Genomic DNA, 15610 nt, shown 5'->3' with positions numbered 1-15610 from the left:
ACTGAGTGACCTTCACTTCACTTCACTATTTGCCCTCTGCTCTCTTCCTCTTACTCTCGTTCTTTACAGCATAGTGGCTATTTCTCAAGAATCCAAATAGGAAAGGAAGAAACAGTTAGCATATAGACAGGATTAAAATACTTTAACTTATCTTCACTTTTTAGTGTTTCCTGAAGTTCACATGTCTAGTATGAAGTAATCAAAAACCTCAGCTGTTTTGCATGCTCCCACTGAGAACTCACTCTCTCCCAGGTTCTTTGATAAATTCTAAGCTTTCAAGAAAGATGGCTATGACCAGCCCCTTCTCCTACGACTCTGAGCTTTCTTCCTATCCAAACTGATCTCTGGACAACTTTACAAACTCAGGTCACCTAAGAAATTCTTGGAATTTTTTACCATGAAAAATTATGATAAACATATGTGAAAGCTTGTTATAATGTCTAGCTTTCCTCCTGTTAGCCAAAAGTCTGTCTACTGTCAGCGAGCACTCACAGATCCAGCCCGCATGATTTTGCTCATCTTCAGTGACTTGAGTATCGGTTCCTGAGAGAAAACTGGCCAGTATTCTGGCCTCAGAAATCTCAGGATGGCCTTCTAACCTTGTGTGGCTCTTAATCCTGTAACCTTTGCGGCCCATGGATCTACTTCACTCTGGGTTACTTCAGCTCTGAACCTGAGTCTGGTGCCCACTACAGAGCAGTATCCTTGGGCTCTGTAGTTTCCAGGCCTCTAGATGAGGAATTCAAATTCCTGCTGCTGCTGCTGCCGCCGCCGCTGCTGCTAAGTCGCTTCAGTCGTGTCCGACTCTGTGTGACCCCATAGATAGCAGCCCACCAGCCTCCCCAGTCCCTGGGATTCTCCAGGCAAGAACTTTGGAGTGGGTCGCCATTTTCTTTTCCAATGCATGAAAGTGAAAAGTGAAAGTGAAGTCGCTCCATTGTGTCCGACTTTTCATGATCCCATGGACTGCAGCCTACCAGGCTCCTGCATCCATGGGATTTTCCAGGCAAGAGTACTGGAGTGGGGTGCCATTTGCCTTCTCTGATTAAAATTCCTAATTAACCTCAAAATGCATGTTTTTGGAAATCAGCCATTTCAAACTGACCTTGAAAATCCTTCAGGGTTTCTTTTCAGAAACTTGCTCATGAAAATACTTGCTCATGAAATTCTGAGAATAAGTGTCCAATTCTCTCTCCAGGCGCCACTCCTGAAAAAGAAAAAATTCACATTATTGCCTGTGACATTGTTTCCATCTGCCAAACCAGGACTATGGGCACTCACTGGATTTCTTCTTGTTGTTTTCTTAGGATTTGTGCGTCTGGTTGGAGACAATGGACCCTGCTCAGGACGGGTAGAAGTACGTCCTGGAGAAGACTGGACCCCAGTGTCTGATGGGAACTTCACACTCCGCACTGCCCAGGTCATCTGTGCAGAGCTGGGGTGCGGCAAGGCTGTGTCTGTTCTGGGACACGAGCTCTTCAGAGAGTCTGATGGCCTGGTCTGGGCTGAAGAGTTCAGGTGTGAGGGGGAGGAACGTAAGCTCTGGTGGTGCCCCAGGGTGCCCTGTCCAGGGGGCACTTGTCACCACAGTGGAGCTGCTCAGGTTATTTGTTCAGGTGAGATGCAGGTCAGGACTAACCTCCCTGCACACTTTGTTCAGGTGAGAAGTCATGAGATTTTTTCTGAATTTCTGTCTTCTTCTACCAGCATACTCAGAAGTCCGACTCATGACGAACGGCTCCTCTCAGTGTGAGGGGCAGGTGGAGATAAACATTTCTGGACGATGGAGAGCTCTCTGTGCCTCCCACTGGACGCTGGCCAATGCCAATGTTGTCTGTCGTCAGTTCGGCTGTGGAGTCGCCATCTCCACCCCCAGAGGACCACACTTGGTGGAGAGAGGTGACCAGATCTCAACAGTCCGATTTCACTGCTCGGGGGCAGAGTCCTTCCTGTGGAGTTGTCCTATGACTGCCCTGGGTGGTCCTGACTGTTCCCATGGCAACACAGCCTCTGTGGTCTGCTCAGGTAAGAGAGAGGGAAGGGCTACTGGTACTCAGGATGCTCCTGGAGTGAAATGTCCCGAAGAGCAGAGAGTGAGGGAAAACTGGCTTTGGAAGATATTTCATGATGAAATATGATGCTTCTCATTGTTCACTCATTTTTCAGATTAGGGGAAGAAGTGGGAAGGGGAGTAATATATTTTAAAGCAACATCGTTATTGACATATGATCATAGAAAACAGCATATAAGCAATATGTGTAGACTTCTGTCATGTACCCAGAGCAGCAAAGAGAACATTCCCAGCACCAAGAGTCACTGTTGCCTCCAATAACTGTGGCCTCCCTCCTCTCCAGGGAGAACTGCTTATCAACTTCTACCACTGCAGAGTGTTTTATTGGTTTTTGAACTTTATATAAAATCATGCAGTGTGTTTTCTTTTGTGTGTGACTTCTTCGACTCAACATTATGTTTAGGATTCACTCATGATGTTTATAGCAGTACTTTATTCGTTTTTATTACTGTAGAATAGTGCTTTCATTGATAACATGGCCATTGATCCATTCAACTGATGTTAGAGATTTGAGTTGTTTCCTGCTCTTGACTATTATAAAGATGATGCTAGAATGTAGCATGACAATGACTTTGGGTGTAACATTTGGTCTTTTCTTTTCGTTTTCCTAATGGTACAGTATCCTTTGATGAAGCAAGTTTTTAACTTGAAGGAAATATTAATATAACTTACCAACTTTTCCCTGTATATTTAATACTTCTTATATCCCTTTGAAAAGAACTTTCCCTACTCCAAGATCATGAAAATATTCTCTTAGAGTATCTTACAAAAGTTTATTTTTCTCTTGCATGTAATTGTACGTTCCTTCTGGGATTGATATCTGTGTAAGATAGATAAGTCATGTTTCACATGGACATCCAATTCACTCAGAATCTTTTTCTGAAAAGACTTTTTCCCCCACTGCAGTGCTACCTTTATCTTAAGCAGAAGAGCACATATGTCTGAGTCATTTTTAATACTCTGTATTCTGTTCCACTGCAAAGATTTGTCTATCTTTGCACCAATACTGCATTTTCTTAATTACTATAACTTTATAATAAGTCTAGATAATTTTAACTTACAGGGGTTACTTTATATTAACTCCTTTAACTTTGTTCCTTTTCTTACCGACTGTGTTGGTCACACTTGGTGTTTTTTTTTTTAATCATTGAGGATAGTCTTTTATTTTATTTTATTTTTGTGTGTAATAATGAGTTTTATTTTTTTATTTTTTTATATTTTACTTTATTTTATTTTACAATGCTGTGTTGGTTTTTGCCATACATCAACATTCTTGGTGTTTTGTATTTTGTCTAAATTTTGGAATCTGCTTGTTATTTTTCACACTCCCTGAAAAATTAGTGTAAGGGTATTTTGACTAAGATTAGATTTAATCTACACAGAAATTTGAGAATGACTGACTTTGACAATTTTGGTTCTCTCAATTCATTGACATAATTTTTATTGTTGTTTAGTCACAAAGTTGTGTCCAACTGTTTTGAGACCCATGGACTGCAGTCTGCCAGGCTCCTTTGTCCATGGGATTTCCCAGGCAAGAATACTGGAGTGGGTTGCCATGCCCTCCTCCAGGGCTTCTTCCTGACCCAGATATTGAACCCACTTCTGCACTGGCAGGCAGATTCTTTACTACTGAGCCATCTGGGAAGCCAGTGACATAATACATCCCTCCATCCAGCTAGGTCTTGAATTTCTCTCAGAAGTTTTGTCCACCTTCTTCTACATTTTTCCTAAGCATTTTATTTATTTTTAAATGTTATTAGTGTTTCTTTTATGGAAGATGTCCTAGGAATGAATTGTCTCTGACTTGTTTTCACCTTTTAACATTTTTTAAAAAATTTTTGATGTAATTTTAGACTCACTGAAATGCTAGAAGAATAATATAAACATTTCCAGATGACCTTTAACTGGAATCCCTCAATGCTAGTTTTTGGTTCATTCTGTCTCATTTCTCTCTGAGCATATAAAATCTTTCTGGATTAGGTTGCTGTCATGATGTCCCTTTACTGCTAAGATACTGTGAGGAATTTCCTTATGTAACCACAGGTTCAGTCACGTTCTCAGCTAATTGCAGCCCAAGATGATATCTAAGTGCAAGCACTGAAAGACCTCAAGACAGAACTGTTGAGTCTTTCCCAAATTGCTGACTCAGGAAGTCTCAAGCAAAATGAAGTATATATTTTCTCCTCCAGTGGCTAAATTTTGGGGGGAAATTTGTTACACAGCACTATAACCAGGACACTTACCATGTGACCTGCAGTTAGGTTGGTGCAAAAGTAATTGTGGTTTTCGCATTGTTGAATTTTTTTGTTGTTGTTGTCATTTGATATTGGAATATATTCTTAAATAAATGTGGTTATGTTACACATCATTTAATGTGTATTTCTTGCTTTTTATTTTGCTAATGGTTTATTACTTGCTGCTTATTTTATATGTATTTTAGACTACAGACATGATATTAGACACAAAGCAATTTCAAGTCATTTTCTTATTTGAGTTCAAAATGGGTGGTAAAGCAGCAGAGGCAACTTGCAACATCAACAATGTATTTGGCCCAGGAACTGCTACTGAACATATAGTGCAGTGGCTGTTCAAGAAGTTTTGCAGGGCTTCCCTAGTGACTCTGGTAAAGAATCCGCCTGCCAATGAGGGAGACACAGGTTCAATCCCTAGTCCAGGAAGATGCCACGTGCTGCAGAGCAGCTAAGCCTGTGCACCACAAATATTGAGCCTGTGCTCTAGAGCCTGGGAACCACAACTACGGAAGCCCAGAAGCCCTAGAGCTTGTTCTGCATAACACAAGAACCACCACAATGAGAAGCCTGCGCACTGTAACAAAGACTAGTCTCCACTTGCCACAACTAGAGGAAAGCCTAAGCAGCAGCAAAGACCCTGCAAAGCCAAAAACAAATAAATAATAAATAAACTTTTTTAAAAAAGAAGTTTTGTAGAGGAGATGAGAACTTTGAAGATGAGGAATGCAATGGCCTGCCATTGGAAGTTGACAACAACCAATTAGAGCAATCATCAAAGCTGATCCTCTTACAATTACATGAGAAGTTGCCTAAGAACTGAATGTTGACCTTTCTACAGTCGTTTGGCCTTTGAAGCAAATGTTGAAAGGTGAAAAATTTTGATAGGTTGGTGCCTCATGAGCTGACCACAAATCAAAATACTTGTCATTTTGAAGCATCATTTTCTCTTATTTTACGCAACAACAATGAACCATTTCTTGATTGAATTGTGACCTGTGATGAAAAGTGGATTTTATACAACAACTGGTGATGACCAGCTCAGTGGTGGGACTGAGAAGAAGCTGCAAAGCACTTCCCAAGGCCAAACTTGCTGCCAGTCTGATCCACTACAGCTTTCTGAATCCCAGCAAAACCATTACATCTGGGAAGTATGCTCAGCAAATCACTGAGACGCATTAGAAACTGCAACACCTGCAGTCGGTGTTGGTCAACAGAAAGGTGCCAATTCTTCTCCATGGCAATGCCTGGCCACACATCACACAACAACACTTCAAAAGTTTAACGAGTTGGGCCACGAAGTTGTGCCTCATCTGCCATGTTCACCTGACCTCTTGTCAACTGAACACCACTTCTTCAAGCATCTCGACAACTTTTTGCAGAGAAAATGCTTCCACAACCAACAGGAGGCAGGAAAGACTTCCCAAGATTTCATCAAATCCCAAAGCACAGCTTTACACTATAGGAAAAAACAAAGTAATTTCTCATTGGCAAAAATGTGTTGATTGTAATGGTTCCTAATTTGATTAATAAAGATATGTCTGAGCCTAATAATAATGATTTAAAATTCGTGGTCTGAAACCGCAGTGATGTTTGCACCAACCTAATAGAATATTTGTCCTTGATCTTCAGTTTTAAGAACTGCCTTATGCTGCTCTAACGTGCTTATACATTCATTCTTTAGTTCTTAAATTCAAATATTAAGTTTTTTAGCTCTAGAACTTTTATTTCTTTTTTGTTAAAATTTCTCTGCCAAGAAACACATCTTGTCAATTAATCTTAAGAGTGCTTTAATCAGGGATATTTAAATTCTCTGTCAGGTAACTCTACTAGTTGAATATTTGGGGAAATTTTGGGGAATGTCCTTTTTTTTCTTTTGGTTTTCCTTTTGATCTCTTTTATATGAGCTTTTTTCTTCTTTTAGTGACAGACACAGAAGATAACAACTTTTAGAAATCTTTCAGAAACTTTTAGAATCTTTCAGAAAAGATTTTGTTTTGCTTCTTCTATTTAGATATAGATTTAGGTATAGAACACACTATTTAACTCGTTCTCAGTGTAAAGCTTGGCTTAAACAAAAATTGTGGCACTGTCAGAAGCAGACCTCTCCATGGAGAAACTGAACTCTATAATAACTTCACTGCTGTTACAGCTTTCATCTCAAACTCCATCACTAGATTATTATTTAGTTTAATTCAGTTTTGTGTTTTTCAACCCTACCAGACCCCTGATCATTGCTGTTTCTGCAGGAAACCAGACCCAGGTGCTGCGCCAATGCAACGACTCCGTGTCTGAACCAGCAGGCTCTGCGGCCTCAGAGGAGAGCGCCCCCTACTGCTTAGGTGAGAGTCCCACAGAACAGAAGATGCTACTGCTGCTAAGTCACTTCAGTCGTGTCCGACGACTCTGTGCGACCCCATAGACGGCAGCCCACCAGACTCCCCAGTCCCTGGGATTCTCCAGTCAAGAACACCGTCAACCCCTAAGGTCACCACCCCATCGTCCCATTTCTCTCTCCTCAGACAGCAGACAGCTCCGCCTGGTGGATGGAGGAGGTCTCTGCACCGGGAGAGTGGAGATCCTTGACCAGGGCTCCTGGGGCACCATCTGTGATGACGGCTGGGACCTGGACGATGCCCGCGTGGTGTGCAGGCAGCTGGGCTGTGGAGAAGCCCTCAATGCCACGGGGTCTGCTCACTTTGGGGCAGGATCAGGGCCCATCTGGCTGGACGACCTGAACTGCACAGGAAAGGAGTCCCAGGTGTGGCGGTGCCCTTCCCGGGGCTGGGGGCGGCACGACTGCAGACACAAGGAGGACGCGGGGGTCATCTGCTCAGGTCAGCACTCCACACTGTCCACAGGCTAGGGGAGGGGTGGGGCCCTGGAGGACAGGGGTCTGAGTCCTGAGGGAGAGATGCTGAAAGGACCAGAGTAGGAGGCTTCCTCCCGTGGAGCCTGTCTTTCCAGCAGATGTGAAGACCAGGTGCTTTCATTTCCTCCTGCATCAGCTGAGATTCTGGTCCTTTCTTCTCAGTAGTGTTTCCTGACAGAGCTGTTTCTTACAGTTAACACTTGAAAGCAGGGCTCACTCTGCAGTTATCTGTGGAAGTAACACCTGGAAATCCTAGGCTTCCCAGGTTGTGCTCGTGGTAAAGAACCTGCCTGCCAGTGCAGGAGACGTAAAAGATGTGGGTTCAGTCCCTGGGTTAGGAAGATCCCCTGGAGGAGGGCATGACAACCCATTCCAGGATTCTTGCCGGAGAATCCTATAGACAGAGGAGCCTGGCATAGTGAAAACTCATATTTTCCCCTTACAGTTCTGTTTTCTAGGAGTCTGAAGAGAGTCTCCATGGGCCAACATCCCAGTGTCCACAGGGCTGCGTTCTTCCTGGAGTCTCTGGGCAGGACTCTTTCCCAGCTTTTTCTGGTTTTCTGTCTGGCCTCATTTCTTGGCTCAGAGCCCTCTTTATTCTTTTTCAGCAACAGTGCCTCTTGTAACCATTCTCCCTCACTCACATTTCCCTTTGACTGAAGCTGGGAAAGATGGTGCATTTCTCAGTATTGTGGGTTTAAAGATGTGTTAGGCTGGGCTCACATGATTAATCCGCAATATTTGAGCTTTATCTCTCCATCCCAAGGTCCTTATTAATCACATCTGTAAAATCTCCTTTGAAATGTAAGGTAACTGTCACAGGTTCGGGGATTAGGCTGTGGACATCTCTGGGGGTCCATTATTCTGTCAACCACCTCACTGTCCACATCACATTCCTTTCACATGTTCTTTTAGAAGTTTTGTCAGGAATCAGGATTCAGCTCCCATCACTGCAGCTGCCCTGTTTGGTCTTCCTCCTTGTTCATATCTACATTGTTGTGGTAGAAATAGATGTACAGACAATAATGGACAAAGTCAGGTGAAAGGGAGGCAAAAGTCAGTCTTGTCACCCAGTGGGCATCTCCTCCACTGGGTCAGGGGTGTATGGTCACTATTTCTGGGAGAGAGGAAAACCCAGAGCACTGAGTGGAATGCTCACTGTGTCCTGTCTCCTCCCTTTCAATCTCAGAGTTCCTGGCCCTCAGGATGGTGAGTGAGGACCAGGAGTGTGCTGGGTGGCTGGAAGTTTTCTACAACGGGACCTGGGGCAGTGTCTGCCGCAACCCCATGGATGATGTCACCGTGTCCATCATCTGCAGTCAGCTTGGCTGTGGGGGCAGCGGAAGTCTCAACACCTCTGTTGGTCTTAGGGAAGGTTCTAGACCCCATTGGGTAGATGGAATCCAGTGCCAGAGAACTCACCTCTCTCTCTGGCAATGTCCTTCTGACCCTTGGAATTACAACTCATGCTCTCCCAAGGAGGAAGCCTATATCTCGTGTGCAGGTGACTTATTGTCTGCTTCTGTGTCACTCCTAACCATGTAGGATGTCATTAGTATGATTTAATATTTTCAAGTCTAATTGATGGGTTTTGGTTGAATCTACAAAATGTACGTGTGATTTGTATTTGTTTCTGTGTCTGTTTGCTGTTGTTATGGTAAACAACTAATTAGATAAAGTAATTTCAGCTGCTGATAAGATACAGTGACCCTCTCAGCCAAGTAGATGATGAAGCTTCTGTGGTCTTGTCATTTGACTGTGACCAAAAACCTTAGATACTCATGTTTGGGGACAAGACCTCCCCCAGCCATCCCTGATCCAGAGCTTCCCATCATTGCTTCTGCAGGAAGAAGACCCAAGAGCTGTCCAGGTGCTGCCCCCTGCACAGGTACATCAGCCCCACCCCTTCCCCATGGCTCCCAGGGGCTCCTTCCTCCCACCAGGGTAGTCACAGGAGGGGCTGATGCCTTTTCAGACAGGGAGAAGCTCCGGCTCAGGGGAGGAGACAGCGAGTGCTTAGGGCGGGTGGAGGTGTGGCACAGCGGCTCCTGGGGCACTGTGTGCGATGACTCATGGAGCCTGGCAGAGGCCGAGGTGGTGTGTCAGCAGCTGGGCTGTGGCCAGGCCCTGGAAGCCGTGCAGGCTGCGACATTCGGCCCTGGAAATGGGAGCATCTGGCTGGACGAGGTGCGGTGCGGGGGCCGGGAGTCCTCCCTGTGGGACTGTGCTGTGGAGCCCTGGGGGCAGAGCGACTGCAAGCACGAGGAGGACGCTGGTGTGAGGTGCTCTGGTGAGCGAGGGGATCAGGGTCCGCCCTGGGTGAGCTGGGGCAGCGTGGGGACAGTGGGTTTGGTCGGGCGTGGTGGGAAGTTTGTGTTCAGACATCCCGTGTGCTGAGGCTCTGATCTAGGATGGGGGAGCCAGGAAGACCAAACACTGATGTCGTGGAGACTGAGGGGTGATTCCAGGCTCAAGAGTGAAAAAAGGGCTGCCCTGTATTCTGGCCAATTCCCTTTATCCAAACTCCTTTTTTTCTCTTTAGGTGCAAGGACAACATTGCCCCCAGCTATAGCAGGTACTGTGATCCATCTATGGTCAGGGGAGAATACTCAGATTCTGGGGACCTGTTCTGTGTACTCTCTGACAGCTCAGGAGAGGAAACAGTCTGAGGAGCCTCTGGCTGTTGGGGAGGAACCAGGGCGTTACGTTGGGGAACTCCCCTACCCTGGTTCCTGGGGTCAGAATGTTCTCATGCCCGGGGTCCAAATGGGTCTGGTTCCCATGATGCAGAATTTAAGGTTCTCCCACCTGCCCCTGAGTGTTGCTCCTCATCAGTGACATGCAGGTCCCAAGACTGTTTGATGCTCTGTCTCCTGAAGCCTAAGGAAAGGGGATGAGCCAGATCCTCAGAGGCTTTTTTGGCAGGGCAGCTCAGTGACAATCCCTGGCTCTGCCTTGGGGCAACACGCTGGAGTGAGGTTGGCTTGTCTGAGGAGACCTAGAGAATCACTGTTAGAGTACTTGTATCTGAAACTGGGACGCCATTGTTCAGAGCTTCTGGAAATTCTGGCACAGAGTGTTTCTCTGCTCAGGACCTCCTCCAACCTTCTTTCCTGTTCTCCTTAGGGACCAGACCACCTTCGAATCCTCTCCCTGGCATCTTCTCCCTGCCTTGGGTCCTCTGCCTCATCCTGGGAGCCCTTCTCTTCCTTGTCCTCATCATCCTGGTGACTCAGCTGCTCAGATGGAGAGCAGAGCGCAGAGGTGGGCTGCAGGGGGAACTGGGGACCAGGGAGGGTGTGTGGAGGCTGGAGATGGGGCAGGTGTGAGGAGGGGAAGCTGGGCCAGGTGTCTGTTCTGAGTCTGCAGAACTTCATGTTCTCCGTGCTGAGCTCTGAGTGCTGAGTAGACAGAGGCTTTTAGGACTGGTATATGAGCTCTCATAAGTCATAGCCTCCCCTGTGAGATGAGACAGAATTGGGTCTGAGCTGTATTCAGGGCCAGATGAGGGGAGAAGGTGCCAATAGGTGCACTGGGTGGGAAGCTATCCTGAGGTCCCGACAAGCCCTCTGTGCGCACTGGGGAGATCAAGCATGTGTCTGCTGGATCAGGGTATCTGGGACGGCATCTCTGACCTACTGAGGGATCTCTCAGCCTGCTGGACCAGGGTGTCTGGGGCAGCATCTCTGACCTGCTGGGGCATCTCTCAGCCTTTTCCAGCTATGAAGATGCTCTTGCTGAAGCTGAGTATGAAGAGCTCGATTACCTTGTGACACAGAAGGAGGGTCTTCTGGACATTCCAGGTGGATGTCTCTGCCTGCCTTCCTGGGACCTCTGGTTGTCACCTCTCATTGGCCGTGTTCATCTTCTCAGTGTCCTCAGCCTCCATGCATGACCCAGACTCACAGAGGCAGCTCCTCCAAAGTGGTAGGATGGCCTCTCAGAGCCCTGTGAGCCCCCAGCCTCCATCTACACTGCATGAGCCAGGCCTATTCTTTCTCAACCTTAACACTGGTCCCTTGGGTGTGGGGAGGGTCATTCTGTGCATTGTGTGATGTTTGTCTCCACATTAGGCTACCTGTCAGATGGTGAGGACGACGAGGACTCCAGATCTGCTCCAGGTAATAGAGATGGACCTGCCTCAGCTGGGTGTTAGGGAGGAGAGTTTCCGTCATAGAGATGAGAGGAAAGGGAAACAGGTTTCCTTGGATGGAGCAGTAGCATCCATTGTCGAGGAGTCCATCCTTCCCCTTCTCTGGCTGTTCTGTCATGTCATGTCTTACATTTGGAGCTGGGCTCTCTGTGTCCAGAATCATAACAGAAACACATTGTTTCTAAAAATAACATCTGGAAAGCACAATTTGTCAAAATGCTTTAGTAATGCTTAATGGTTTGAGAGTTCCTTTGAGAAAGATGTGTAAAATCATGTTTTGGCTTATGGACACTTCAAACTGAAACATGGTCTTAGAGAAAAAAAAAATCTTTTGAAACAAGGTGCCTCTATTTAGCAGCTCAGAAACTCTGGGTCAGAAAGGATCTTAGGTATTTCCCAGACGAACCCACTTACCGTGGTTTCATCTGACCCCTGCTCTGCCCTCAGATCAGAGGACTGATGCCCCTGGTGAGGGTTATGATGATGCTGAAAAGGTACCAGTGCCTGGGGCTCCTCCTGCCTCTCAGGTGAGAGAAGAGGAAGTGCCCCCAGAGAAGGAAGATGGGATGAGGTCTCAGACAGGTGAGTGGGGTCAGCTCTTCTCCTGCAGTCTTCAGTCTCTGTCCTGGAAATGGTGAATTTGGGCTCGTCCATGCCTAGCCTCTCTAGAATTTCAAAACATCAGTAATCCCATGAATTTGATGGGCTTCCCCGGTGTCTCAGATGGTAAAGAATATGCCTGCAATGCAGGAAACCCAGGTTTGATCCCTCCTGGTTGGGAAGATCTCCTGAGAAGGGAATGGCAACCCACTCCAGTATTCTTGTATGGAGAATCCCATTTACAGAGGAGTCTGGCAAGCTGTAGTCCATAGGGTCACAAACAGTTGGACATGACAGTCTCAACCGTATGCTATCTTTAATGCTATCACACTCCTTGGCAGTGAGGAATCATTCTCCTTTTGGCATTCATGTCTCCATACTGCAACATAAATTTTCACTGTATGTGTGATATGCTTGCATTAAGATTTACAGATTAAGGCATTTCCTGACAATCCAGTGGTTAGGACTCTGCACTTTCACTGCTAGGACTCGAGTTCAATCCCTAGTCAAGCAACTAAGATCCCACAAGCATTGTTCGGTGGCCAAAAGGAAAAGAAAACTTGATTATTTGAGCATATTTATGAAATCCAATAGAACAAGTGTTTTGATAACTCTTCTGTGCTGTCTTATACATGAAAGGTAGTTGGAGATTTTTAAAAATGTACTGCAGTATTGAATTTGTGAAGTATTCTGATAATTTAAGATGAGCTCTGTTTATATGTCCACACTAATATACAAAATCTGTGATATGCAGTGGCCTTAACATTAAGCCATGTTGGTAGTTCGTAGACCAGGGTTTGTGGTCAGCTAAAGTCTAATTTGCTCCAGACTTTTCAGTAGCAGAGAGAAGACACTCATTCTCTAGAAAAGAACATTTCTCCATCTGAGGGCCTGTGTGGTCCCTGGGAAGGGGTGTCCTGTGGTTGTACCTTGATACTATTTGTGGACATTTGGGAACAGGAGTTAACTAAGAGCAGAGCTGGTTTGTGAGTGAGGAACTCATATTTGCCTGTCTCCACTGTCCCTCTCATGGTGATTTCATGTCTGTCAGTTGTAAGAGGAGAACATTAAATTCGTTGGTATGTTGTTACCATTCTTGGGCATCTCCCTGCTGATTGTGTAGCCTGGAGGCAGGTCTTCCCAGAGCTCCTGTGTGAGCACAGGTCTCCTGTGATGCAGGGTTTCCACATGCACTGAGGCCCCAGAGACCACATGAACTGGATCTGAGAGGACAGCCGGGATCCATCCTCACTGTAACTGATGTGAAACAGCCTGAACCTCCCTGCCCACACCTGGGTCCCAGGGGTGCTTTGTTATCACCACTTAATTGACTCACTTCCACAACATGGTCTGGTCCCCTTTGTCTCAGTTCTAATCATACTTTTCTTTACTATTTCAGGCTCTTCTCTGTTCATCTTTGGAGAGGAAGCTGATCCTGCGGAAGGAGAAGAGAGCCCATGGCTGCTCCAGGGGGACAAAGGCGACCCTGGGTATGATGACATTGATGTGCCCCAGGAACATCCACAGTGACTTTCCTATGATGTTGTATTAAATAGGAGATGAATTCTCAGATATTTTAATTGCCTGTACTTTAATACAGTAATGCTGACCTACTGTAATTGTGTTATATGGAAATTGTTCAAAATGGAATATTCTGAATAAAGTAACTTTTTGCTGTCTTGCTAATTTAGCAAGTTCCACATCAAATGCTTTTAAAGATTGGTCTGGTTCTCAAACATCATTTTCCTCAAAGGAAAACAAGGTGTACTGCCTTCTTTTCTCACCTCCTTCAAAGGCTAATGAGGCCATGACTTTGCCTGGGATCACAGACGCTCCAGGTCACTCTTACTTAGAAAAAGCATCTAAACTTGGTTTACATTCACATCCTCATTCCTAGCAAGATGAATTTGTCGACCAAAAAATACAGTCAGAATCTGATAGAGTTATTTTATTTGGTGGGGATGTTTAGGACTCCAGGCCCTGGAGATGGCATCTCAGCAGCTCTGAGAAAACTGCTCCAAGGAGGCAGGAGGGGAAGTCAGCCTATATACAAGTCTGCAACAAAGGCAGCAGGCAGACTGAACATCAAAGGTCAGGTATCAAGTTAAGGAAGTTAGCACTCTGCTTCTGGGAAGATGCAAGCCTCTGGACTCACTGGATTCATTCCTTCCACATACAGCTCAGCCATCTGGGGCCAACCCTGGTTCCCTGTTCACCTTACGGAGCGGCAGATGGCTGCTGATTGCATCCCCCAGCTCCTCAGCAATCACCACGCAGGGGGTGGCAGCATCCCCTCGATCACAGTTTTGGGAGCCCTCATTCACATTTGAAGGCCAGAAATTGCTAATGGCTGTGACATTTCTTGTTTATTGATATGGCAGGAGATATTTTCATTTCAGAAACTCATGGAAAAAAACCCAATCCTGTATGTTCTGCTCTGAGATGTCACATCACCTGTTTTTAACCTATTCTTCAGAACCAGATTTGGATGTGAGATTCAAAGTGGGACATTGGCTGGTAAGAGAGAATGGATACAGCTTTCCTTATCCTGCCTAAATTTCCACAGACCAGTTAAAAATCTAACTCTAGGTAACTACGTCTCCCTTTTTCATTACTCATTCCCTAGGTTACTTTATCTGTTTATTTCTCAAGCAGATATAGGTTCCTTTTTGCTCTTCTCCCATGTCTAGTTGGTTATCAAATCCTTATTAATCCCTTCTTTCCATCCCTTTGTGCTGTTTCTTCAGGATGTTGCTATTTCTTGTCTCTCCAGTAATCTGTCCCTCTGAGTGAATTATATCAGCTCATATCTCTTTCTAAGTTGATGGAAGGCAAACTGGTGCTCACCACACCCTACATCCAGGTGGAACAACAGGGCAAGAAAGTGGAGACCTAGGCAGAGGGTATGCAGAAGAAGGGATGTAGATGGGAAGATCAGGAACACTTGGGTATTTATGTTTCAAATATGTGGATAGAGGTGTCTGATATGATTGAAAACTTAAAGGAAGAATTTCAGACTAGTGGACTTCTCTGAAAACATATTGTTTCAAGATTGCTTTAAACTGGTTACTATTGACAATGTTAACGTGATCCTGCTGTGATTCTTCAGGGTAAGGACAGCTGTCATGTAGGAGTGGCCAAGTAAATACAATTTTTACACAACACGTCTCCCCCCACTCCCATTCCATTGTGGACACATGGAGAAGCTGCTGAACTAACATAAGAACTGAGAGTGCTGGCCTGGCTGTGAGCTGAGTCCACCCAGTTACTGCTTGATGGCCTGCATGGTGTCCAGGGCTACAACCTACGCTCACACTTGTGGTCTTTGTAGTTCTAGGCTGTGCCTGGGGGTGGGAAGATGCCCAGGACTTCTCACAGCGCAGCTCACATAGCTATTCACCACTGGGAAGTAATGAAATAAATGACATATGATGAAAGAAATAAAGTATACCCATCAAGAAGCTCAGTGAACTCCAAAAAACACAGATAAACAATCAAGTTCAGGAAAAGAATATGTGAACAAAATGAGATTAAAAATATTTCCTATCATTATTATTATTGTTTGTGGTTGCACTGGGTCTTTGTTGCTGCACATGGGCTTTCTCTAGTTGTGGCAAGCAGGCACTACTCTTCTTTGTGGGCAGCAGCTTCTCTATGTGGGGGCT

At 45.4% G+C, this 15610-nt stretch overlaps 2 pseudogenes; one reads left to right on the top strand and one right to left on the bottom strand.

Annotated features, from left to right (window-relative positions):
• LOC108633339 overlaps positions 1 to 13565 on the top strand; it is a 56940-nt pseudogene extending 43375 nt beyond the window's left edge.
• Positions 1 to 15610, bottom strand: part of LOC102185816 — a 298507-nt pseudogene that overhangs the window by 71468 nt on the left and 211429 nt on the right.

The sequence above is a fragment of the Capra hircus genome, chromosome 5 (genome assembly GCF_001704415.2).
Source record: "Capra hircus breed San Clemente chromosome 5, ASM170441v1, whole genome shotgun sequence".
Taxonomy (NCBI): Eukaryota; Metazoa; Chordata; class Mammalia; order Artiodactyla; family Bovidae; genus Capra; species Capra hircus.
Note: the sequence above shows the minus strand (reverse complement) of the source record. Positions and strands in the feature narration are given on the sequence as shown.